Source organism: Bos javanicus, chromosome 4, assembly GCF_032452875.1.
Source record: "Bos javanicus breed banteng chromosome 4, ARS-OSU_banteng_1.0, whole genome shotgun sequence".
Taxonomy (NCBI): Eukaryota; Metazoa; Chordata; class Mammalia; order Artiodactyla; family Bovidae; genus Bos; species Bos javanicus.
The window spans coordinates 68,167,882-68,195,438 of NC_083871.1; the positions used below are offsets into that span (position 1 = coordinate 68,167,882).

General features: G+C 41.2%; 1 protein-coding gene and 1 pseudogene across 7 annotated transcripts in view; one reads left to right on the forward strand and one right to left on the reverse strand.

The window, feature by feature from the left end:
• CREB5 (cAMP responsive element binding protein 5) overlaps positions 1-27,557 on the reverse strand; it is a 439,607-nt gene that overhangs the window by 194,255 nt on the left and 217,795 nt on the right. The gene's annotated exons all lie outside the window — the stretch shown is intronic.
• On the forward strand, positions 17,692-19,521 carry LOC133246728 (small ribosomal subunit protein uS5-like; annotated as a pseudogene).

The window sequence follows — 27,557 nt, forward strand, 5'->3', positions numbered from 1 at the left end:
TCAAATTGTTCCCAAAGTTGCTATGAGGAATAGGTAATTAATCAGCTGGTATTAGAAGTAAGCAACATTTCAGAGAAGAGATACATGGATCTGGTGTTATGTCAAATGAGAAGTTCTTAGTCTTATGGGTAGAAATCCAGGAAAACATAATTGCCTCCATAGACGTGATACTTTCTAACATTTAAGCTGTCCAATTAGCCATCACAGGAGGAAGGTGCTGTAGGAGCTAGTAAGTTCAGGGCCTCAAAGCATGGCTTGGGCAGAAGCGAGGCAGCTACCTCTAAGGGCTGCTTGGAAGTTACCTATTGAATGGACTGCTTGGACTAGGAGACCTCTGAGGATCCTATCAACCTTGGAAGTTCATATTTTATGAATGTGACACAGAAATCCATCTTTCTAAACCTATGCTCCTTAATTCAGCATTGGTCAAAGGTTTGTGTTTATAGAAACATAACCAATACTGATGGTATTCTCTGATGGTAGAATCAACTCAACTTGGCAAAGAGCTTTTACATGTTAATGATGTCTCTGATAAAAAATTAACTTTCAAAATTTATTAGATATCATATTCCTTATACAAAGCTGAGATAAGCTGTCAGAATAACTGAATCAGGGAGGGTCACAGCTTTGGGAAGACTTGGGACGCCCAAGAAGTAAAGGAGAGTGTTGTGGCCCTCTGCGTCGGGGTCGTGACTGACTCTGAAAGGCCGGTGAGTTTTCTGAAAGCAGCACAGACCGTTCAACCCCTGACTGTCCCACTATCTTTTGGAGCAAAGAAACTCCCCACTTTCCAGCTGCCTGCTCAACAGAGAATACAGAGTTGTTTGCTGGCTGCCCCAGAGCCTCTCTGATCTGTCTACCGAGGCCAGAAAGAAGAGTTCAGGGGCCAGCAAAAGCTGAGCAGCTTGGCTGACCTGTACACCGGGTGCATGATTCCAGAACAACTCTCTGAGGGAAGGGAGGAGATGGAAGGAGAATGGGGCAATAAATTAGTCATTTGGATTTCCCTATAGGGCCTGCCTCCATGCGTCCATCCTCACACTCTCTTTCTTAACATAGTCCAGTGGATTAATACTAACAATCTAAGCCATGTTGAGTGCTTACTATGTGATAAACACTTTTCTAAGGATTTTGCATGTATTATCTCATTCAATCTCCACAGCAATTTGTAAATATTTTTATGATGCCAATTTTCAGAGAAGTAAAGTGAAGTACCATTTAGCCTCAAATCACACAGCAAGTGGTGAATCCACCATTTAAATAGATACCCTCATTTAGAAGTCTAGGCTCTTAACTATTATCAACTAGGTAAGTGGGGAAAAAAGTCCAAGCAGGTAGATCAAAAGCGTTGGAATAAATTCTGTCATTTAATTTGTAAACAATCCTGTAAGGCAAGCATCAGTAGATCTTGCCTTTTTATACATGATTTTATATATGAGGAACCAGATTCATCTCCAGTCTCATACAGTAACAGTAGCCCCTGCATTATGTACTAAGCCACGGACAAATTTTGATTTCTTGAACACCCAGAATGACCAGGCACTAACAAGAAAATGACTTCTGGTGATTGTGCTGGTTTGTTTTGGTGCTGAAGATATGCTGAAACATCTCAGCCATGGAACACTTGGGCCTGTTGTAAAGGATATAGCCAGAGATGCCTAGGGCTGGGGGGACACTTTGGCATGAACTTCATCCTTTTCCTTTAATCTGGGGATGACCATGTTGTATAGCAAAAACTCCCTTTTCACATGTTAGTAGCTAGGTTAAAACAGACAGGAACTGGTTAAAACATCAGGAACAATTGTTCATTTAAATGAGTTGAATATATTTCTGAGCCAAGGCTTTTCAGGGCCTTGGTATTCAAATTTAAGCCAAAAGATTAATTTAGTCCAATGTTTCTCAACCATGACCTCATTAAAAAAAGAATAGAAAAGCTGATGCCTGGGGCTCCACCCCAGAAGAAATGATTCAAACATTCTGGGGGTGGAGTCCAAGTACTGGTATTGTTTAAAGCTCCCTAAGTGAGAGTCACAGGTAGCCAGCGGTGAGCCACACTTCAAGGAACCAGGGTGCTATTTCATCTAAAACAAACAACTGAAGCTCAAGTTGATGTGACAATTCAAGGAGATCTTACCTTTTTCTCCTTGGAATATTGATTATCAGAAACTCCAAACAGACAATAACAGGGAAAACTGTGATGGAGATCTAGGGAAGAAAGTGCCCAGCAGCCACCGCTGAAGACAGGGAAAGATTATCAGAATCACCACGCTAATTATGGAAAACCAGACTCCCTGGCAGAAGGCCAGGGGCGTGGCAGAACGGATAGGGGTGGGGGGCAGAAGAAATTTTAGGAAATTAGAAATTTTAATAACTTTGGCCATCAAGGGTTGCAATTAGATACTAAACTGTTTCTACCTTATTGCAAGCCTTGAGAGCAAAAACAGATCAGAAAAGAAACTCCTATAGCATATTCTAGCTGCTTTTCTTTTCTCAAGCTCAGAAACAAAAAGAAAATGAAGCATTTCCAGGGTTGCTTTCCCTACATCTGATGAAGGGCCCCCATAGGCACCCTTCCTGAACACCAGGGGGAGTAACACATAGTTGACCTCCTTTACCAGACCTTTCAATACAGCATGAGAAAGAACAAATTCTTGCTTATTGTTTAGATCCCTTCATAAATAAGCTCTTCCTTCTCTCTCTGGCTAAAGATAACAATCCATTTGTATTCATTTAAGAGAGTAAGTAAATGTTCTTGAAAAGTAATAAAATGGATTGGATCACCCCATAGTTGAAGTCGCACCAAAGGAGCAGAGTAAGGGCCCGATCCCCTTGCGTTTGAATCCCAGAAACAGCACTTAGTAGCTGTGTCACCAAGGGCAAGTTTCTTAATTTCTCATGCCTCAATTTTCCTGTTTGTAAAATGGGCACGTCATAGGATGGTTATGAGAGCTGATGGGTTAATACTAATAAGCTTGGAACAAAGCCTGGTGTATAGTAAGTCATCCATCAGTATTAGCTAGTGCTTCTACCAAGGAGACCACCAGAAAATTTTAATTTTAGATTTAAATTCTTCCATACTTCAACAATTCCAAGTACTTTATATTAAAAATCATTCAACTCAAAAATGGTAAAGCCACTGGAGCCTTTGAAAGAAAGTGATATTTAAAGATAGAACTGAGTGTCATTTTTCATATACATCAAAGATCACTTATTCTAGTAATCTATGATAAGAAGATACAGAAAATAGTGACTTTGTACTAACATAAAATGGCTAATACAAATTTTAAATATACAAAAATGCACCCACAAAGGATGAACTAATAAAGCGAGTGTGCCATAATGAAGAAAGACAATGATCTGTTAGAATATCAGTATTGTAAAATTTCCTCAGAGGATGTGAGAAATTAGGTGAAGAAAAGGAGCATATGGTACTTAAGGACAATTTATATGCATTTTCAATCTAACAACAGTCCAAAAGACTCTAGTAGTAGTTATTCCACTAAAATGCATGTACTTTAATCATTCCACAAAATTGTTTTGATTGTAATAGATGATCCTCTACAAAGCGACATCATTTTAACAAAATGAGCAGCCAATAAGGAAGCTCTGGGTTGGATTTTCCCCCACGAGAACTGATGGCACATTTACCATGGATGGAGTCCATGGAATAAACACGGCTGTACCAAACATTCCTGACAACGATGGAGAACTCTGCTTGCATGTTTTTTCATACTAGCACACATAACTTTTTTCCCCAGTGGATCTTCAGCGAGGCAAGGCAGTTGCCTGGGTTGTATGGAATTCAGCAAACAGAAATGCATGACCAGTGACCACACACTTGCATCTGGATAAGGTTTTGGCTGACTGCGCTTTGGGATTTTAACGCTAGCCACTAACAAGGATCCCCTTCTTTTTGACTATATAAGTCAACTCTGAGAGTCACAGGGTAGAATGAATTTTTTAGTAGCTTCTTCCATGTCTACCAAGCACTGAGACTGTAGGTGGCAGAGACTGACCCTTCTCATCTGTACTGCTTGCTGTTGGAGAGACCAGAGCCTGGCAAGAAATCAGAATGATGGGGGAGAGGACTGACTTCAAGAGTGAAGTGAAACTCACTGTTTAGCATCCTAGTAACATGTGTGGGGAAAATGGATACAGATATCTGACAGAATGACACAGAGGTCAAATACATGGTCTCAACCTGGGCTTGAATCCAGCTCCACACCTACCAGACCTGTAACTTGGATTCATTTACTTAAACTCATTCATAACCCCCTTAAGCTGTATTTCCTCATTCTGTAAGTTGGGGTGATAGTAGCCTTTTCCTTACAAGGTGGTCATGGGAATGAAAAAAGATGATACTTACAAAAATGCTTCATCCTGTAGTGTATTTTAAAATCCTCCCCAACTCCTTTGAGGTAGATATTATTGTACTCATGTGCTGATGGGAAATTGAGGCTCAGAGACATTCTATAATAGGCCCCACAATCACCCAGCAGGTAAGTGGAGGAAGCTAGACACGAGCCCAGGATTGCTCTAAAGCTGGTGCTCATCACCACTGCTCTATGCACTCATTGGCCTGCATGGCAAAATCCCAAAAAGTCCAGACTCATGGGTTCTCAGCCCCATTGAGACAGCCCTTCCTTTTAGAGGAAATTAATAACATTAAGAACAGCTCAGTGATCAGAATGAACAAACTTAAACTAAACTCAAGGGTGGAAGGTGAGTATAAGAAATCAGTTCTAAAGATTCTTTGCCTAGCAGTTTTTCCTCTGTTGGTTCATATCCCCAGCAAGGAAGAGTAAAGGGTAAATTGAAGAAAACATTCAATTCAGATACTGAAATAACGAGAGTATTGACAGGGGTGCGGCAGAAGTAGAAGGGTAGAGATGGAGCCAGACAGACCCTCTTTTTTTTTTCCCAAAGCCTGCTAGTTTAGTTTTTAAAAATGTTGGTTGAATGTGAAATAAAAGCCAAACTTTTTGAAATACAAACAAATGGAATGTTTCTAGACCTATTGTTATTCATTAATTGTTCATTAAATACCATTAAATACCTTATCCATAAATAACATGTCTTAACCAAACCAGAGGACAATTAGCTTTTTCAACTGTCAGCAGAAAATCATGATAGCAGACACTTTTTCCAGTGTCCATGAACTCCCAGTTGGTCTTTCCTGCTTCTGCCATTGGCCTCATATATACACATTCAAAAACTCAGAAGAGAAATGTAAAATAAATGAATTACTAAATCCTTGCTTCTTCTTTGGCTTCAGAATTTATACAAATTAGACCTGTAAAGTATAAAGGTTTTACTTATTTAACTGGCTTTAATATTCAACTTGCATGTATACACTGGTCTCTGTAATTGAGATTGCTTTACCTATTTGTGCGATTTTAATACTCTACGGTTTAGACTGCATACCTGTAGAGGGCAGCATGCCATATTTATTTAACGGATGGATCCAGAATCTCTCCTAAAGGTGGTGGTGCTTATCAAGGGCATCACTCACTACCCTCATCACCATTACCGGCATCATCACCATTATCCTTATCACCATTGTGCTTAGTCATATTCCTGGGTTTTCATCTTAGAGAAAATTTCTATTACAAAGTTGAAAGGTAGGTAATTGTACTCTTTATTTCCCAATATTCTTTCCCTTAAAATGCAAAAGGCTCTGCCACTTGCATAGCACAAAACTTCTCTACTGTGTAAGATAGTGGCATAAAGTTCTGCCAGTCTGCTATTTAAATAATTCAAAACATCTTACTACAATATGCAAAGGCCTAGCACAAGCAGAGAGCTGTAGGCAGAGGAATCCAGAAGAAAGAAAGTTCCTCACAAAGATAAGTTTTCCTTCGAGTTACCCTGTGGTCTGACAAACACTCCCTGTTGAATCTGTTTCTTTAAGATGCTAAAAATAAATTGATCTGTAAGTGACTTTGCTGTAATACATACAGTGACTCAGATCAAGGAGTAAGAGCCATTTATAGAATGTGAACTAAACACTGGCCTGAGACAACCATTTAACCCTCGCCAAACAGGGAAGTGACATTTCAGATCGTCCAGAGTTTGATCTGCAAGGCTATTTTGAAGTAGAAAGATTTCTTTATTATAACTTTGGCTAAAAATATTAGAATATGACCAGAGGCTACCACAAGGTCAAAACATTTGGTAACAGGACAACCAGTGTAAGAGTGTGCAAGTGTCCATCTATGGGATCTTGGGCATGCTCAGGCCTAAACATATGATAAGCCATTCATATTCATACATATATAAGTAGAGACTGCATTTGGTACAGAACAACAAGTTGCCATTCTATTCACTCCTATTTTGGCTTGTATTGCACAGTGGTTTAGAGAGGATTTGTGTGACCATAAGTGTCACTAAACATCTCTGAGCCTCAGTTTCTTCATCTGTAAAATGGAAATACAGTCCCTACCTTAAGTCACTGATATCATAATTAACTAAGAAAATGTATATAAAACACTCAGCAGACATAATACAGTTTTAAGAAATGCCAGTTACAGTTCTGCCCTCCTCAGCCCTAGCTGTTACAGGATGGTGCAGTCTCCTTCCTCTTTGGTGCCCCTTCAGTGCTAGAGTACATCTTCCTAGTCTTGCAAACAGCTGTACTAGCAGGCAGGTCTGATGGCTACAAGTTGGCAAGAGTTTTCTTTTCCTTCCACTGTGACTGGTGTAATGAACATCTTTAAGGAGATATATAATTGGAGAGAGGAAGGCTGTGTGTGTGTGTGTGAGAGAGAGAGAGAGAATCTGTTTATGTGTATCAGAGTTCACCTGACGACAAGAGGAACTCGCCACTCTCTCCTCCCCAGAGTTTCACTCACAGGGAACATTCAGCACTGCCTGCACACTGATCTCCAGCCTGGCACACTGCAGAGAGCTGCACTGCAAGGCATATGACGTCATATCACAGTGTTCATCACTGGCCTCCACCCTGGTGATACGATTCTTTTTGGCCCTCGTGCGATTAGCATCCACCTGAGACTTCCTAACCATCTACTTGATAGCAAATTGGCAGCAAATATTAGGAAATTCCACGCTGGTGTTTGGATGAATCTTCTCCATTGATATCGTTTATCTGAATTACTGGCACTTCCTCAATTATAACAATACATCAACCATTTCAAGTTTTTCTTTCACCTCCGGATACATGTTGCCCTTAATAAATGAAGCTGAAGTCAGAATGCATGCTGGTATGACGACACCATCCTGTCTTTCAGGTGTGGCTTCAGGGTCACACTGAACACTTGCGTCTGGAAGACTGACTTCAGTGCACTGCATGGCCACATTCTGCTACTCAGGGTGGTGAGATCATGGTGCTGGCATGAATCTCTCGCTCTTTTAAATGAATGGGGTTGAATTCAATCTGCTGACCTTGATTGGGACACTAGTGATACAGGCTGTGTAAAACAAAACAAGGCAAAATAAACAAGGGAAAACCACAGTATATGCAGCTACTTGGTTCAGAAGGTGACACTACTGAATTTGGTCTGTGAAGGTTTTGTCACATGAAGGTCTAGAAATAGCTATGACCTAAACATGGGGGTAGGAGACGACCCATTTAGAAATGAATGGATGCATTCCATTGTGCTTGTAGAGTGTTTAGAATCTATTTTGGGGCAAAAGGGATATTGTAAATACTTTTCTTTGTTCTTAACCATCATAAACCAAACTTTCTGGGTCTTGGCATTTATCAGTAACCCTGCATGCCAATAGTTTTTTACACACTGCCTGACAAGGCAAACATTATTCTACCAGAGACGCAGGATTCCCTGTGACCCCTCTGAGTCTCCAGGGCCAGCCAAGACTGGATTAGATTCTGACTAATCCTAGTCTGGACATCTCTAGGGGCTGCTCTAGTCTCAGTACACAATTCCAAGGCCACTCAGCTCTGAGGGCCCTCGGGAGATACTGCCATATTAGGCATGTGGAAATGTCCACGTCATTCTGAAATTATTTTGGAAATAGAGATTTAATATAACTTTTTTGATTAACATTCAATTCCAAATTTGGGACTAGATTTTAGATAAAATTAATTCTAGGGACTTCTCATTGGTTTTGTAAAATAGTAATGCCAGCAAACATTCCTTCATCTTCAAAAGCTACTGGATCATAGATTTTCATTTCATTCTCTCTTTTTTTATTTGATTCTCTCTTTGGTTAACAGCATTTCTATAGCAGAGGACAGGCAATCTTTTACAGCCATCTCTTGACTCACAAGTGGCTGACTGGATAGGCATATTCTTAAATGCAGGTTAATCTGTGGCCTCCTTCCTCTTCACCATGATGGCTCTGGATGCCAACAAGGGGGTCACAAGGGAGGAGCCTGGGGCCAGGTATGGAAAAGCGAATGGTATAGGCATTTTCTAGATGTATGGTTTATTTGTGTGTGTTTGTTAGCAACTCAGTTATATCTGACTCTTTGCAACCCCATGGACTGTAGCCCCCCAGGCTCCTCTGTCCATAGGATTTTCTAGGCAAGAATAGAAAAGGTTGCTATTCCCTTCTTCAGGGGATCTTCCCAGGCCAGGGATGGAAACCTTGTCTCCTGCATTGCAGGTAGATTCTTTGCTATCTGAGCCACCAGGGAAGCCCATATGGTTCTTAGTATCTCCATAAGATGAAATATAAATTGTAGTTAGAAACTTCTACCCTGTGAACACCTTCATCATCTAAAGATGATTCCTTCTGGAGACAATCATGATCTTTATTAGGTACCAGGCCTGTGTGAAAATCCAGAGATACCAAGACATGATCTTGATGGGTGTGACTTCATAGGGAAAGTGGGCTCTAAAATGCTCCCTTTAACAGTAGAATTCTTTTGTAACACTGTTCACTAATACACTTGGTATAAATGAAACTACTTCTTCCAAATGAAATTAGTCATTGAAGACATTAAAGAAATTCCTTCCGTGGTAGCTTTTCTCATCAGATGGCTCCAAAACAACAATATTAGCATAAATGGTTCAGGAATGGTGGTTTTGGGCATTTCCAAAGAGAAGTTCCCTTATATTTCTGCTACTTCAATAACAGAGTATAAATCAGAGCCTTGGCATTTACTACTCCACTGAGCTATTAATTTTAAGTCTTTTACTGATTCAGTTCCAACTATATGTATGATGGAAATAACTTTTATTTATTGTTTAAATCATACAATAATCCAAGCAAACTCATCAGTTCAAGGATATTAAATCAAAATCTATTTACTATTGAGTAGGATTTAGTTTAAGATAGAAGCTTCCTGGAGAGCCAAATCTGGGGCTTAGTGAGATCATCTTACTCTAGAAATGATGTCAGAAGGCTGTTTGGGTGCTTACCTAGGAAGGTACCAGGGTTCTGTTATTGATCGATCTGTACAAAATAGTTTATCATGTCAATGCTTTTTCTTCTTCCTATCTGATTACTTCTTATTGATGAATCTCTTATTTTAGCATTATCAAAAGGTCATGAGCCAATACTATATCTAATTCAAAAAGGCCTTATTAGGCTTATATCATATCAACCTTAAGAACTGACCAGTTCTGTGAGGATGATCTGAATAGCCACACTGGAACATATTTTTTCATAAATTTAGAAACAGTGTCAGACCTTCCCAACTTTTCAGACCATTTTTACTTTAGAATTAAAAAAAAACTTTCTTGTTGTGAGAACATTTAACACAAGATATAACCTCTTAATAAGCTTTTAAGTATATTATTACATTTTATGTACTTTATTACATATTATTATTACACTTTATACATTATTGTTGACTATCGGTATAATGTTGTATAGCAGGTCTCTTACTCATCTTTCTTGACTGATACTGCATGCTGGTTGACTAGTAACTAACTCCCTATTTCCTTTTCCTCTGAGCTCCTGGCAACCATCACTCCACTCTGATTCTATAAATTCAACTATTTTAGGCACAAGAGAATCATGTTGTATTTGTCTCTCTGTGACTGGCTCATTTCACTTAGCATAATAACTTTACAGCCAGCATGTATATGATAAAAATGCTCAATACCACTAATCATCAGAGAAATGAAAATCAAAACCACAATGGGATTAACGTGACACACCAGTCATGATGGCTAGTATCAAAAAAAAAAAAAACAAAGACTAGTGCTGGCGAGGCTGTGGAGAAGTTGAAACATCTGTATATTATTGGTGGGGATATAGAATGGTGAAGCTCGACAGAAAACAGTACAGAGTAGGAGTAGCAGGTGGTCCCTCAGCCGTGTCCAGCTCTTTGCAACCCAATGGACCATAACCCGCCAGGCTCCTCTGTCCATGGGATTCTCCAGGTAAGAATACTGGAGTGGATTGCCATTCCCTTCTCTAGAGGATTTTCCCAACCCAGGGATTGAACCTGGGTCTCCTGCATTGCAGGCAGATTCTTTACCATTTGAGCTACAGGGAAGTCCTAAAAATGTACAGAAGTTTCAAAAATACACTTGCACGCACACACACACAAACATTTGGGGCTTCCCAGGTGGCACCAGTGGTAAAGAACCCACCTACCAATGCAGATGACACAAGACATGTGGTTCAATCCTTGGGTCGGGAACATTTATACATTTATCTACTATATGATCCCCAAATTCCACTGCAGGGTATTTATTCAAAAGAATGAGAATAAAGATCTCAGATCTTGAAGAGATATTAGCACACCCATAGTCATGGAAGCATTATTCACAGTAGCTATGATGTGTAAACAACCTAAATGTCCACTGACAGACAAATGAATAAAGAAAATATGGTGTATTCAGGCTGAAAGAAGGGAATTCTGTAGTATGCAATTTTTTTCATAAAAAGCTAACACTTTTTGAGCATTTACCATGCTAAATGCTCACATACATTATTTTATTTAATCCTCATAGACACCTATAGAGTTAATTATTATTATGTCCCCATTTTGCAGGTGAGGAAAAGAGACCAAGTGCAGCTCAAAAATATGCCTAAGGTCTCAGAACAGTAAGTGGTGGAGCCAGAACCCAAGCCCAACTCTTCTGACTAGTGATAAGTTCTATTTCTCCCTGAAGCCCACATACTCTTCACTAGCATGCAATATTGTTTCCATTCATCAAGATTTATTTAACTCAAAAGCAAATCTTTTCAAAGCTGAAATCTTTTCAAATCTTAAAAGTTTGACTTATTCGGAATTTTCTAGAAGAATATATTAGAAAATCACAAAAGTTGTTTCTCTCCTCTATACAGATTAAATATATCCTTGGCTCAAACCATAGGGGGTGAATTATTGTACCAGCCTAAAAGTTATTGTTTTGAGAATCTTTAATAAATCAAGCTCATTTCATTATCAGATCAGATCAGATCAGTCGCTCAATCGTGTCCGACTCTTTGCGACCCCATGAATCGCAGCACACCACGCCTCCCTGTCCATCACCAACTCCCAGAGTTCACTCAGACTCACGTCCATCGAGTCAGTGATGCCATCCAGCCATCTCATCCTCTGTCGTCCCCTTCTCCTCCTACCCCCAATGCTTCCCAGCATCAGAGTCTTTTCCAATGAGTCAACTCTTCGCATGAGGTGCCCAAAGTACTGGAGTTTCAGCTTGAGCATCATTCCTTCCAAAGAAATCCCAAGCTGATCTTCAGAATGGACTGGTTGGATCTCCTTGCAGTCCAAGGGACTCTCAAGAGTCTTCTCCGACACCACAGTTCAAAAGCATCAATTCTTCGGCGCTCAGCCTTCTTCACAGTCCAACTCTCCCATCCATACATGACCACAGGAAAAACCATAGCCTTGACTAGACGAACCTTTGTTGGCAAAGTAATGTTTCTGCTTTTGAATATGCTATCTAGGTTGGTCATAACTTTCCTTCCAAGGAGTAAGCATCTTTTAATTTCATGGCTGCAGTCACCATCTGTAGTGATTTTGGAGCCCAGAAAAATAAAGTCTGACACTGTCTCCACTGTTTCCCCATCTATTTCCCATGAAGTGGTGGGACCGGATGCCATGATCTTCGTTTTCTGAATGTTGAGCTTTAAGCCAACTTTTTCACTCTTCACTTTCACTTTCATCAAGAGGCTTCTGAGTTCCTCTTCACTTTCTGCCATAAGGGTGGTGTCATCTGCATATCTGAGGTTATTGATATTTCTCCCAGCAATCCTGATTCCAGCTTGTGTTTCTTCCAGTCCAGCATTTCTCATGATGTACTCTGCATATAAGTTAAATAAGCCTTGATGAACTCCTTTTCCTATTTGGAACCAGTCTGTTGTTCCATGTCCAGTTCTAACTGTTGCTTCCTGACCTGCATACAAATTTCTCAAGAGGCAGGTCAGGTGGTCTGGTATTCCCATCTCTTTCAGAATTTTCCACAGTTTATTGTGATCCACACAGTCAAAGGCTTTGGCATAGTCAATAAAGCAGAAATAGATGTTTTTCTGGAACTCTCTTGCTTTTTGTACGATCCAGTGGATGTTGGCAATTTGATCTCTGGTTCCTCTGCCTTTTCTAAAACCAGCTTGAACATCAGGAAGTTCACGGTTCACGTATTGCTGAAGCCTGGCTTGGAGAATTTTGAGCATTACTTTACTAGCGTGTGAGATGAGTGCAATTGTGCGATAGTTTGAGCATTCTTTGGCATTGCCTTTCTTTGGGATTGGAATGAAAACTGACCGTTTCCAGTTCTGTGGCCACTGCTGAGTTTTCCAAATTTGCTGGCATATTGAGTGCAGCACTTTCACAGCATCATCTTTCAGGATTTGGAATAGTTCAACTGGAATTCCTGCCTAAATTGTTCAGAAACTTACAAACTCTTTTCAAATCTCTTTTTTTAAAAAAAATTTCTTGCATTGAAGTACAAGAATAAGCTTTGAGGGAAAAAACAACAACAACAACAAACTATGGCTAGGAACTGCAAAGGACAATAGTAGCTCACCACATTCGTATGGTATGGTACAGATTTCATACTAATTCTTATAGTCTTTTTTTTTTTTTTAACATGATATAGGCAGAAGAGTCACTACTTGATACAGTTGAGGCTCAGAGAGGTGCAACGACTAGTTCAAGGTCAGACCTTTAGCCCATGACTACAATCCAGGTTTTCTAGTGCTGTGTCCACTGCTGTTTCCCCATGTGCCTCTGCTCTGCACAAAACACAGAAACATCCTCTTATTCCCAGAGAATGCTTCACTGTCATCTTGGAGAAACAGGGAAGGGCTTAGATGTGTGGTTTTCTCACTGGAAATGATGGTGTCTATCTCAATGTCAGATGACAGGGGGAAATAAGTAGGCACCGAACAATTTTCTCTTTTAGAGTTATCTCAAAATTTACCCAAGTTAGGGCCTTCCCTCGTGGCTCAATGGTAAAGAATCCACCTGCCAGTGCAGGGTGTGATCCCTGATCCAGGAAGATCCCACACGCCGAGGAGCAACTAAGCCCATGAGCCACAACTTCTGAGCCTGTGCTCTAGAGTCCAGGAGCCACAATTACTGAGCCCATGTACTGCAACTACTGAAGCCCACACACTCTAGACACTGTGCTCTGCAACAAGAGAAGCCACCATAATGAGAAGCCTGCACACTGCAACTAAAGAAGCTTCCGCACAGCAATGAAGACCCAGCACAGCCAAACAAACAGACAAAATCTACCCAAGTTAAAGTCCTTTGGCCACCTGATGCACAGTCAACTCACTGGAAAAGGCCCTGATGCTGGGGAAGATTGAAGGCAGGAGGAGAAGAGGACAGGGGATGAGATGGTTGGATGGCATCACCAACTTACTTGATATGAGTTTGAGCAAACTCCAGGAGATGGTGAAGCACAGGATAGCCTGGTGTGCTGCAGTCCATGGGGTCACAAAGAGTCAAACACAACTGAGCTGCTGAACAACAACAAGGATAGAGAAGGTGTTTGAAGGCGTTTGTCTAGCAGAAACGTTTGCCATGGGACACATGATATTCAGGAATTCTCTTGGCTAGGTCAGTGGTAGATCTGGATAAGCACTGTCTTTCAGACCCAGGCTATGGGCCACCTAGTGCTCGCTTGGAGCCACGCTGGGCAAGTCTTCTCCCAGATATGAGCTGTGGGCCTTTGAGCAAACTATAGAACTCCTCTGTGCCTGTTTCCTTCAGCAGCAAAATGAGGACAACAACCATCTACCTTACAGAACAATTCAGGGGCTTTGATGAGTTAAATGTAAAGTGCTTCGGACAAAACGTGGCGATGTGCCCAGATGAGAGCCATGATTTTTATTATATTAATGAATGGGCCTCTCGATTTCTTTATATATAAAGTGGGAATAATGATAAATCCTGTAACAATCAAATTGGATCTTGTCTTTGAAAGTTCCTGATAAATCATAAAATGTTCTGTGCATCTAGAGAGTGGCTGCTGTTGTCTTGAAGAGAACGTTACAATGTCTGAATTATACCTGCATTCCTTTTGCAAGGAATTTCCCCTTTCTTCTCAAATTGAGAAAGAAAGTGATTGACATTGTGATCCCTAGCCTAACCCCATTGGTAGTTTGTGAAGCAGGAATCTAATTGTTAAAGTTAGTGTTTAGCCAGTGGGGTGGGACAGTGTTTACCTACAATCTGGTGAGTCACCACACATCTCAGGGAGGCTGGGGTGGGAGGCCTGCCCTCTCTGTGAGTGGCTGTACCAGTGTAGAGATCTAGAATCCCAGAGCCCTACTGGTCCTGCAGGATTACCTGGGCAAAGGCACAGGATGCCTAGAATCCTGAAAAGTAGGACAACTGCTCACCATGTGGGTGGCTGCTCAGGGGAGCCTAGGGCAACACCAGTCCTAAAATCAGAGCTGCATCTGACAGAGAAGCAGATGTGTTGATGCAGGGTAAAAAATAGAATGAAATGGAGTTTGTTTGTTTGTTTTTTTCAGAATCTGAGATGAATGTGATTTCTGACAAGATCAGTAGGAGTGCAGTTGACACAAATGAGGGAAATATAAAGCACATCTCCTTTTCATATAGCATCGTGGTCTCAACCAGCAGCATACGCAAGGATTCCAAGCTCAAACATCTTTAGGAATTCACGGATGCCAAGCGGGGAAGCTGTACCCCACGCCTTACCCTGGCTCACTGTGGATGCTCCATCCTCAAGGCCTCCTGCCTCCTCCCTGCTGCCTTCTCCTGCTAGAATTCTCCCCAGTTGTCCATGTTCAGTCTCAATGCCATCTCTTTACTAGGCTGCCTCTCAGTCTCCACCTAGAACTAATCTCTTCCTACCATGTCCTCATAAAACTTTCAGTTGTACCCCTTTCATGCAGAGCTATGAAAGTTTACCTCGTTTCATAATGATCTGTGCAAACGGTCTCTGCCTTTTGCTTATAAGGGACTGCTTCTTGTCATCTCCATGTCAGGGTGACACCAACACCGCATGCTGCTCAAAGGAGCCCCTTGATAAATATTCATCAAGGGAATAAATACATATTTGTTGGCGATAATTAACTTGAACTGAGAACTTCATGGCCTCCAAGAAAGGCTCTGAATTTGTTAAATGAAGCACTGCTGTTTTTCCCACCCCCGCTCTTACTCTTCAGGTTGTTTCATAACATCTCCTGCCAGGAACAGCTCCCACTATTAAATTATTAAGTGCCAGAGAAGCAGCAGCACCTTCTATGATTAAGTACTGAGTGAACCTGTGAGGAAGGGAAGCCCGCACTGCGCCTAGTTTCAGAAGTGAGAACTGTCGAGTTTATTTTTGTGCTGCCTCTGTCACAGCTGGTGTGATTCCAACGATGGATTCTGGGATTGTGCTTTCCTTCTGCTCACCCCCTTGACACGAGCCACTTTGCTTTCTTTGTTTATTTTAAATATTTTCTTTACTTTATTGAGAAATGAGTTTCTGTTTTTTTCTTTTCTTTTTTTGGCTGCAATGCACAGCGTGAGGGATCCTAGTTCCCAAACAGAGATCAAATTGGTGTCCCCTGTGGTGGAAGAGTGGAGTCTGTACCACCGAACCTTCAGGGAAGTCCCCATCAACCTGAACCACTTTGAATACACATACCCAGAGCAAAATTTCAGGGGCACTAATGAGAAAGCAGAGTCTGTATTTCCTACCTGGAACCGGGGACTGCGCTAAAACCAGACTCAATGCTTGTAATCTATATTCACTCATTAGCTGTGTGGATGAGAATTCTCTTCACAAAGAACTGAAGGACAGTTGGATGAGGAGTTTGAAAGTAGGATCATTGATCAATTTTTTTCTCTATGATTTGAGATTAACTTGATCACGTAAACAATTAGTGAGAGTTCTTCAGATGTCCTTCTACATTGCTTTCCCTCTTAGGAATATTGTCAGATACCCCCTACACTGGCTCCTCCATGGAGTCTTTCCATGAGGAAAATTCCAAACTCATCTGTCAAGTACATGGACTCATTCTTATGGATGATATCAATAAAGACTGTCAAGAATCCCAGCATCCTTTCCTCAACTCTCTGATCCTCAGGCTGAAGCTTCAAGGATAGTACCCCCAGGAAATCCCCTAAAGGTTACTGCTCACAATACCCACTTTCAAGCTTTAGATGTTAAAGAGACTTAGATAGCATAAAGCCCTGTTTAAAGACTAAAAATATAAATGAACTACTGAATTAATGGATGAATAAATGAAATAACACATTCTTAGAGATAATACTTAGCTCTTCTTGGTCCTTGGCTCCTAAATATCCTGATGTGGACTTATAGCTCTTGTTTTATTCTAAATGAAAATCATAAGATGTCTTCACTGAAAGAGACTTTAGTGATAGAAAGCCACGGCCTCACAAATGAACTTATCTATGAAACAGAAACAGACCCACAGACATAGAGAAGAAACTTGTGGTTGCCAAGGGAAAGTGGGGGTAGGGGAGGGATGAACTGGGAGTTTGGGGTTAATAGACGCTAATTATTATGTACAGAATGGATAAACAATAAAGTCCTCCTATGTAGCACATGGAACTATAGTTAATATCCTGTGATAAACCACACTGGAAAAGAATATGAAAAAGAAAAAGAACGCATACACATTCTGAATCATTTTGCTGTACAGTAGAAATTAACATGACATTATAAATCAACTACATTTCAATTAAATATTGATAAAATTATTTTAAAAGTCATGGTCTGATTTGTTCAAATGAAATTAGGGAAAAACTGCTTCTCTGGTTGTAGTATGGGTAGGGGCTTGGAACCTCCAGCTCTAAGAAATGACACAGTTTGTCCAACATCAATACGGATTTCAGAGATAGAGCCATGACTCCTGAGCCCCTGGCTTGTTTTTCCCTGCTACATGCTATCTCCTTTTATGGATGAAGTGTTGTTTCTGGATACTTACTGGATAAAAAGACATTTCTCTGTCCCTAAAACAAATGAGCCATAGGCTACAGGAAGTTTTTCTTGTTGCTGTTGTTTTGCCTCTGTCCTCTGAAACATTTTATTTGTACATATTACATTCCTAGAAAAAGATCCAAGGATTTTCCCTTCTTCATGGGCCCTGATGCCAGCTGAGGTTGTCAGTACAATGCAACCAAACTGAAGGGATGAGAGCAGGCTATTCTGCCATTTCTCTGGATCTTTGAATTGCACACCAAATCTGTGGCTGATCACTCTACACTTATTTAGCCTGCCAGTGAGGTTCACAATTTTCCCAGCCATGTGATGATCAGTGATATCAAATTCACCAGTGCAACCATGCTTCATCATCATAGTTAGAAACCTGATGATGACTTTGGAGCATGGCTTAGTAAGCAACTGGCATTTGCCTCTCTCTTCAGCATTGTGGATACTCTTGAGAGCATCAGCCAGGACATTCATGTGCACCATAATGGCAGCAAGGAAAGATGGTGGAAAGAGCTAAAGGAAGTTTTGAACCGGGCTTCAGGGTAGTCACATAGTTGAAGGTAGGTCTTCCTTACAGACGTATTCCAGCTAAAAAATGAAGCAGAGATGATAGAAATGTACTTCACTATTTTGCAATTTCCAAAGTAATGGATCTAGGCAAGGACTGTCAATGACTGTCAGATTCCTGACAGAAGTACTCTACATTGTCTATGAAGTACTCTTTTCAAAAAAATGAACTTGATGCTAAATCAAGCCAAGAAAGTCTAAATCACCAATTTACGGGAAATATAAGAAACAAAGGAACTTGTTAAACTGGAAGCATAGGAATGGAATCAACAATATTCACAGTCTGCAAAACTCTACAAACTCTTTAGCAAATAAATTTCAAGGTAAAACAACAAAAAAAAAGGAGGGCAAGGGAGCAGAATGTGTTGTAAAAGCATCATGAAAGACATGTCAACCAACTTCAATGCATAGAGAGTATTTCAGTCCCAATTAAAATAAAGTGCACTTGTTATCTGGGAAAACACCAAATGGAACAGACATACTGGTGTTCCTGGGGCCCTGGAGTAGGAAGCAGCAGCCCAGTCCACATCACTGAGGTGGAGAAATCAAGGCCAAGCTGGGCTCCTGGTCAAGGACAGGAAGACCAAATCCCTGGATGAGATTTCTCTCTTCTCCATGCCCATCACAGAATCTGAAATCACCAACTTTCTCCTGGGGATGTGCCTCAAGGATGAGGTGTTGAAGATAATATCCACAAAAGCAGACCTATGCTAGCCATTGGACCAGGTTCAAGGTATCTGTTGCCATCTGGACTACAATGGGCATGTCAATCTGAGTGTTAAGTGCCCAGAAGAAGTCATCATGGCCATCCTAGAGGCCATCATCCTGCTCAAGCTCTCCATTGTCCCAGTGTGGCAATGCTCCTGGAAGAGCAAGACAAGCAAGTACCACACTGTCCCTGCAAGACGCCCACCTCCATGGGCATCTTTTTCCACCCCAGAGACACTGGCGTCATCCTGGCCTCTGCATTCAAGAAGTCACTACTGATGGCCAGCATGGATGACTGCCACACCTCGGCTGGGGGCTGCACTGCCAGTCTTGACCACTGTGATTTCATCTCCAAGACTTACAGCTGACCTCTGAAAAGAGACTGTGATCACCAAGCTTCCCCGTCAGGAATCCAGTGACCATCTCCTATCGATTCACACCTGAGTTTCCCTGCAGAGAACTCAGGCTCCATCTATGGCCACCACTGTTGCAATTCTATATGAGAAATATAAAGTGAATTAATTAATAAAAAATAAAGGGCAAAAATCCTATGGAACAAATAAGGATGTCTGAAAGATGTTTAAAAATACTAAACTATGGGTAAAATTTTAGGTGGAAGTATGGTATCATGGTTGTGTGCTGTTCTGGGCCAAGTTGCTTCAGTTGTGTCTGACTCTGTGACACCCTGCACTATAGCTCGCCAGGCTCCTCTGTCCACGGGATTCTCCAGGCAAGAATACTGGAGTGGGTTGCCATGCCCTCCTCTAGGGATCTTCTTGACCCAGGGATTGAACCCACATCTCCTGCATTGGCAGGCAGGTTTTTTTTTTTTTTTAATCATTAGCATCACCTGGGAAGCCTGGTATCATGGTTACTTCTCTTTAAAAAACTTTAATGAACTTGTCTTTCATACTTATATTCCAAATACTTACAGATAAAATGCTATGATATATAGGATATTGCTTCTAATAACCTTTGGAGTGGCTGGAAATGGGTAGATACACCAATGAAATGTAGCCAGTTATGGGCTGATAACTGTTTAAGTTGTGTGGTAGGTCCACGCTGGGTCTCTTATGACTTTTGTACTTCTATAATGTCTGAAATGTTTGTGATTAAAATATTTAAGAAGTTTTGTTCACAATTAGAACAAAAGGTAGCTCTTCCTAACTGTTAAAGAAAAAAAGAGAGAGAGAGAGAGTTTTAGGCCAGGAATGGAAGGAATGGATTTCACATGAAGGTAAGAAGTTTTTGGAAATGAATGGGTTTCTCATTATGACTGAAGCATGAGGAATCTCCCAGAAGTGATAACAAGAGTATCCAATCTGTTTTGACTGAAGCTTGACTAGATCAGGCAGGCAGCCTGCTGGTGGTGAAGGTGGTATCTCATGAAAAAGGCCTGGTCTCACTGACTAGGTCTTGATCTCACTATATATGTTGTGGGTGATGACAAGCAGCCTAGCCTCTGTTACAACTAACTCACAACATGATATTAATAAGTTATATATTTTGCAATGTAATTAAGAAACCATTCCATAACTTCAAGATCAAATCTCAAATGGACAACACAAATGACTGCCATACTACCCAAAGCAATCTATAGATTCAACACAATCCCTATCAAGCTACCAATGGTATTTTTCACAGAACTAGAACAAATAATTTCACAGTTTGTATGGAAACACACAAAAACCTTGAATAGCCAAAGCAATCTTGAGAAAGAAGACTAGAACTGGAGGAATCAACCTTCCTGACTTCAGACTTTACTACAAAGTGATAGTCATCAAGACAGTATGATCAATGGAACAAAATGGAAAGCCCAGAGATAAATCCATGCACCTATGGACACCTTATCTTCAACAAAGAAGGCAAAAATATACAATGGAGAAAAGACAATCTTTAACAAGTGGTGCTGGGAAAACTGGTCAACCACTTATAAAAGAATGAAACTAGAATATCTTCTAACACCATACATGAAAATAAACTCAAAATGGATTAAAGATCTAAATGTAAGATCAGAAACTATAAAACTCTTAAAGGAACACATAGGCAGAACACTCTTTGACATAAATCACAGCAAGATCTTCTATGACCCACCTTTTCCCCAGAGTAATGGAAATAAAAACAAAAATAAACAAATGGGACCTAATTAAACTTAAAAGCTTTTATACAGTGAAGGAAACTATAAGCAAGGTGAAAAGGCAGCCTTCAGAATGGGAGAAAATAATAGCAAATGAAGCAACTGACAAAGAATTAACCTCCAAAATATACAAGCAGCTCATGCAGCTCAATACCAGAAAAATAAACAACTCAATCAAAAAGTGGGCCAATGTTCCAGTGGAATCATTGTGGTATCCTCCTGGAGGCCAAAGAACTAAACAGACATTTCTCCAAAGAAGACATATAGATGGTTAATAAACACATGAAAAGATGCTCAACCTCATTTCTCATTATCAGAGAAATGCAAATCAAAACCACAATGAGGTATCATTTCACACCAGTCAGAATGGCTGCCATCAAAAAGGCTACAAACAATAAATGCTGCAGAGGGTATGGAGAAAAGGGAACCCTCTACACTGATGGTGGGAATACAAACTGGTACAGCCACTATGGAGAACAGTGTGGAGATTCCTTCAAAAACTGGAAATAGAACTGCATATGACCCAGAAATCCCACTGCTGGGCATACACACCAAGGAAACCAGAACTGAAAGAGACACAGGTATCCCAATATTCATTGCAGCATGGTTTACAGTAGCTAGGACACGGAAGCAACCTAGATGTGCATCGTCAGAGAAACGGATAAGGAAGTTGTGGTACCTATACACAATGGGATATTTTTCAGCTATAAAAAAGGATGCATTTGAGTCAGCTCTACTGAGGTGGATGAAATTGGAGCCTATTATACAGAGTGAAGTAAGTCAGAAGGAGAAACACCAATACAGCATAATAATGCATATATATGGAATTTAGGAAGATGGTAACGACGACCCTATAAGCGAGGCAGCAAAAGAGACACAGATGTAAAGAACAGATTTTTGGACTTTGTGGGAGAAGGTGAGGGTGGGATGATTTGAGAGAATAGCACTGAAAAAATGTATATTACCAAATGTAAAATAGATGACTGGTGTGAGTTCAATGCATGAAGCAGGGCCCTCAAAGCTGATGCTCTGGGACAACCCAGAGGGATGGTGTGGGGAGGGAGGAGGGAAGGGGGTTCAGGATGCAGGGGTCAGGATGAGGGGTTCAGGATGTGCACCCATGGCTGGTCCATGTAGATGTGTGGCAGGGGCCACCACAGTGTTGTGAACTGTTGTCCTCCAATTAAAAAAAAAAAAAAGTCATTGGGCTTACCCCCAGTACAGCATTCCTGAAGCAGATCAGAATGCTCCAGGCTGGCAATCAGCCCCTCTGGATTCTAAGTAGCCCCGAAAGGATGCAGTGGCTTGCACACTGGAAAATTTATCTATGACCCTAAGCCACCCCCAAGACCATTTGTAAATTACTGCTTGAGTAATTTACAAATATTGAGATTTCATGACCTGAAGAAATAAAGGTTTCCACTAATGCCTACTGTGCTCAGGCAATCAGTCACTCACTGACAAGATCTTGTTTGAATGTCATGAAGTCAAATATGTTATTAAATATGACAATTTCCAAAAGGGACCCAGGACAGCTAATGATCAGTCATCAAGCAGTGAAATCAGTGTATGGAGGGATCCCAAAGCTTACCTCTGACTTCGTCTTTCACAAACCCAAATCCAATGCAGCAATCACGCTTCATTCAGTTCACATAAAGTCGAAATGATCTTTTATTCTAGGGGTAATGACTTGATGATTTGACACCTATGAGTCATAAGCAGCCCTTAGTGAAAAGCCCTGTGACAATGTGTCAGCTCACATTTAAACCTTAGTTATGTTTCCCACTCTGTTCCCAGCAGTCCCCATCTTCATTGCATCTGGGGTAGGGTTCTGGGCCCTGGCTCAATGAGTGGACTCAGTTTCAGACCAAATATATTGCAATGAACCTTAAAAATTCACACATTTGCTATGAGACTTTCTTCAAGGGGAAAATACATTTTCAGTTATTTGGCCAAAACAAGCAAAATGTTCAAAATGTTGAAACAGGGAGGCCCCCACTATTTCATTACTGCATTGCTGAAGCAAAGAAGTGAAGACATTTTTCTTTGTGGCTCCAGTAAGCAGGCAGACATTTATCAACTGGGACACTCTACAATGGATATCTAATCAGATACACTAGTCCTCTGGGTAATTCTAAATTTCTGCAGAGAAAGTTTGGCTTCTTTTCCTTAATGACTGCATTTGGAGTATGAACTAAAATGGTCAAAATTTTCAATACATCTTTGAGAAGGGTTAAGCACAAAAATCCTGTTAAACAATAATGGGATTTGTGTGTGAAACATGACACTCTTTGAACACTTTTGAGAAAGTTACTCTGCTCTTTCCCCTCCGACTAATAACAATTCAACATTATTTAACATAATCCTACTGACAGGTAATTTCTGACATGAAATTTATTACTGACTTGCCCTTGGAGGGCATGTTTCACTATTAATGTTTCCTTTTAAAAGCTATAGTATGCGTTAGATTCTCCTACAGCGTTTCCCCATGTTTTCCTTGGAAACCCCTATTTTCTGTGGTATTTTACATTGCCCAAGTCTGTTTTAACTCTGTATCCTTACATACACACAGACACACCCCTACTCTTCAGAAATAGGAACAGACATATACCTAACATTAAAACATTTATTCTACCATTATTAGGTTTACCTATAACTAAATAAACAACATTAGTAATGTATAGATTTGAATCAGTTTCTCCTGTACCTAACTGGGTATGTGATTGAGTGAGCTAGAGGGCTTGACTTCAACAGGACTATGCCAGGACCTGGGAATGCGGCAGACTAGACTGAGGCTGATGTCCATATAGGGCCAGTGAGACCTGCAAGTGTCTGCCCTCATTGGTGCTTTCAGCCTTTCACAATGCAGGACATGTGAGACTGTTCAGAACACATCTGTGATTCTGACTCATCCAGAGAAATGATTTTTTACCTGGTGAGTCAGCATGAAGCTAGGTATTTCCCTACCTGTGCTAACCATACAAGGGCATTGCTACCTGGAAGGTTAGGTCATCTGCCCCAGAAGGAAACACACACCATCTTTGCTTTTTCTGCAACAGCTTTACTGGCATCATGAGCTCAAAGGACAGAGCTGATGACGTGGTGTCCTTCCTTTGAAAGGGAAATGTTGTCTAAATGGCTTGTTGGCTGGCAAAGCAGCAAGGAGACAAGTGAAAAAAATTCACTCATTCATCCATCCATTCATTCTTTATTTATTCGTCTGTAGTTTTAGGGAGGCCAGGTGTATTGAGTTATAATTTACAGATGCTAAAATTCACCCTTTTTAACACTGCAATTCATATAGTCATGTAACTACTGCCACAACCAAGATAAAGAAGAGCTTCACCACCTCAAAACACTCCCTTGTTCATTTAGTAGTTGACCCCTTTCCCCAGTCACCATATTTATTTAAAGAGAATATTCAGACCATTTACAACAGAAACACAAATTCACCTGCATGTTGTAACTTGTCCTTAATGTAGTGGCAAGATTTACTGGTAATGAGCTTCAGGGACCCTCCATCCCACTGGAAGTCTGAGAATGTGCTGGGCGAAACCTACTGCCTCACAGTGGCCCTAATGAATAACCTATTTCTGCAGAAAAACACCTAGCAGTGACTCGACCAGGAGATTTCTAAGCTTCCTAACTCTTCTTCCCCTAAGTTTCAGAAGGCTAAGGTCCCTTCAGTCTCCCACCATAGTCTAACTGGAAAAAGCTGGGGATACATACATTCTCCCCAGCCTTGGCCCCTGCCTCTCCTCCCAGAGACTGACACACACAGGCAACTCTCTCTCTCTTTTACACACACACACAACAGATGCAACAACAACAAAAAACTGCCAAGACAGTCTGTCTTCCAAGGTGGTCGTTAAATCTCTAAGGCCACAACAGGACCTTCTGGGCCCAGACCCACGCAGAAGCCTGGGGTGAAAATCCTCTACCCCGAGAAGCTGGAACTGATCCGAAGGTCTTGCACATTAGGGAAGAGTTACATTCCTAGGTTACTGGGCCATTAGCAGCTCCACCATCCATTTTTCATTTGAAGGAACCTTTTTAAAGCTTGAATTCTTATCTTTGGGAGGCCTGTAAATGCAGTTCTTGTGTTTTCATTGGGTTTATTTAGCCTAGGGGATTTAGGTCCCTCTGTTTAAGCAGTAAATTTTCCCCTTTGTGTAAATGTATGTGGTTAATATACTTAAAAATCCATCAGGCAAGGCTAACAAAAATGCAGCCGCCTTTACACAGCAGTTTTTGGCAAGAATATAGTCACTCAGGATGGCTGTGCGGTGCTTATAATTGAATTGTGGTCACTAAGCCGAATGCTATCAACTTCTGGAAAAACCCAAAGCCAGATAGCTCTGAGCACTCCTTTCACCACCTTCCCTCTGGCCCCTCTCCTTGCTGCCAGCTCCCCCTGATCACCCAGCTGGCAGAGTGGGACGCAGAAAGCAGCCCAAGGTGAATAAACAGGACACACTGCTCCAGTCTTTAAACACGTGCTAGAAAAGATGGGTTCCAGGCCTGAAAGGACATACTGAAGACCTGATGGCATGAGCTGCAACACTTGGAAGGTCAGTGCCAGAGAAGCTGCTCAAGAAAAGGAAAATGACAAAGGTCCCTTCCAGCTTTCAGTTCTTGCTTGAGAATAAAACTAACCTTTGGCCACTCAAATCAACACTATCTGACACTAGGGCACAGATCCCAGCCCCCTCCGAAGGCTGCCCTCACAATGGTAACCTTGGGTGATCTGTAGTCCATTAGTTGATATTTCCTCCTTCCTTCTCTGACCCTACATGCTCACCTCTCTGCTTTTCCCTCCCCAACACTTGTGGCACAGTCTAGTCAAGCATGCAGGGTTCAGAAGCTGGGGGCTCTGACCATGACAAGCATGAAGCCTTCTCACTTAGCTACCACTGTTGCCGGTGGCAGGAGACCAAGTGACCACCACACACCCTAGGGCATCCAACTCAACCAGGTGGCCTCGGGCCATGACAGATATGAACCGAAAGGAGAAAACCCGCTCACTGCACAGAGTTGAGACAGGAGAAAAGAAAAAATCCTGCCATACAACTCTCTCTTACCTAAACACGGAAATTAATCACAATCAAAACACACATAAGAGGATTTTTCTACTTAACAACTGTCTTTTAGGGAATTCCCTGGCAGTCCAGTGGTTAAAACATGTGCTTTCACTGCTGTAGGCCTGGGTTTGAACCCTGGTTGGGGAACTAAGATCCTGTAAACAATATGATGTGACAAAAATAGTAATAATAAAGAAATGAAAAAAAATGGATTTTAAAAAAACAAACTTTTAAAAGAAAGAAATAAAAATAAAACCTACCTTTTTCATTAGGTCGATATTTCCTATCTCTCCCAGGCATTGTGCTCATTCAACAAATACTCTATAAATGGGCACATCTTAAAAATAACAATAGTGCCTGGGTTCTTTGGGTGCATGAGCCCATCCCATATACCATGTCAAGCACTGCAAAAGCACTTTGGACTCACTACCATTCTAGAGTAAATACTGGAGAAAATGTGCTCCTGGAGCTAAGGAGCCTAGCAGCAGGTGAGCTCAGGGCCTAGAAATTGGTCAAGAGGGAAACTACAGGTGGTCTAGCACAAATGGCTTCAGAGCGAAGGATGAACCAGCTCAGAGAACTCAGACCTAAAAGAAAGCTGCGTCTAAAATGCACGAGTCAGAAGAGCACTCATTTCTCAAAAGGTAAACACACAACCTACTACTCAAGAACTACTGTGCTAGTTCAAATTATTGCTCCTTTCTGCTGACAGTGGTTGTGTAACTATCTCAGGTACATCTGAAAGGCCATTTAAAGTTGCACCTTGGGACTTTCTGGCAGTGCGGTGGTAAAGAATCCTCCTTGCAATGTAAGTGACGAGAATTTGATCCTTGGTCACGCAAGTAAGATCCCACATGCCTCAGGGCAACTCACCCACACACCTCAACCAAACAGTCCCAGTGCCACAAAGAAAGATCCCATGTGTCCAAAAAGACCTAATGCAAAAAAGACACATGTACCCTAATATTCCGGTGACAGAAGCAAGGTCCGATGCTGTAAGAGCAATATTGCATAGGAACCTGGAATGTTAGGTCCATGAATCAAGGCAAGTTGGAAGTGGTCAAACAGGAGATGGCAAGAGTGAACGTCAACATTCTAGGAATTAGAGAACTAAAATGGACTGGAATGGGTCAATTTAACTCAGATGACCATTATATCTACTACTGTGGGCAAGAATCCCTTAGGAGAAACGAAGTAGCCACCATAGTCAACAAAAGAGTCCGAAGCGCAGTACTTGGATGCAATCTCAAAAACGACAGAATGATCTCTGTTCATTTCCAAAGCAAACCATTCAATATCATGGTAATCCAAGTCTATGCCCCGACCAGTAACACTGAAGAAGCTGAAGTTGAACGGTTCTATGAAGACCTACAAGAACTTTTAGAATTAACACCCAAAAAAAAGATGTCCTTTTCATTATAGGGGACTGGAATGCAAAGTAGGAAGTAAGAAACACCTGGAGTAACAGGTAAATTTGGCCTTGGAGTACAGAATGAAGCAGGACAAAGGCTAATAGAGTTTTGCCAAGAGAACGCTGGTCATAGCAAATACCCTCTTCCAACAACAAAGGAGAAGACTCTACACATGGACATCACCAGATGGTCAACACTGAAATCAGATTGATTATATTCTTTGCAGCCCAAGATGGAGAAACTCTATACAGTCAGCAAAAACAAGACTGGGAGCTGACTGTGGCTCAGATCCTTATTGCCAAATTCAGACTTAAATTGAAGAAAGTGGGGGAAACCACTAGAG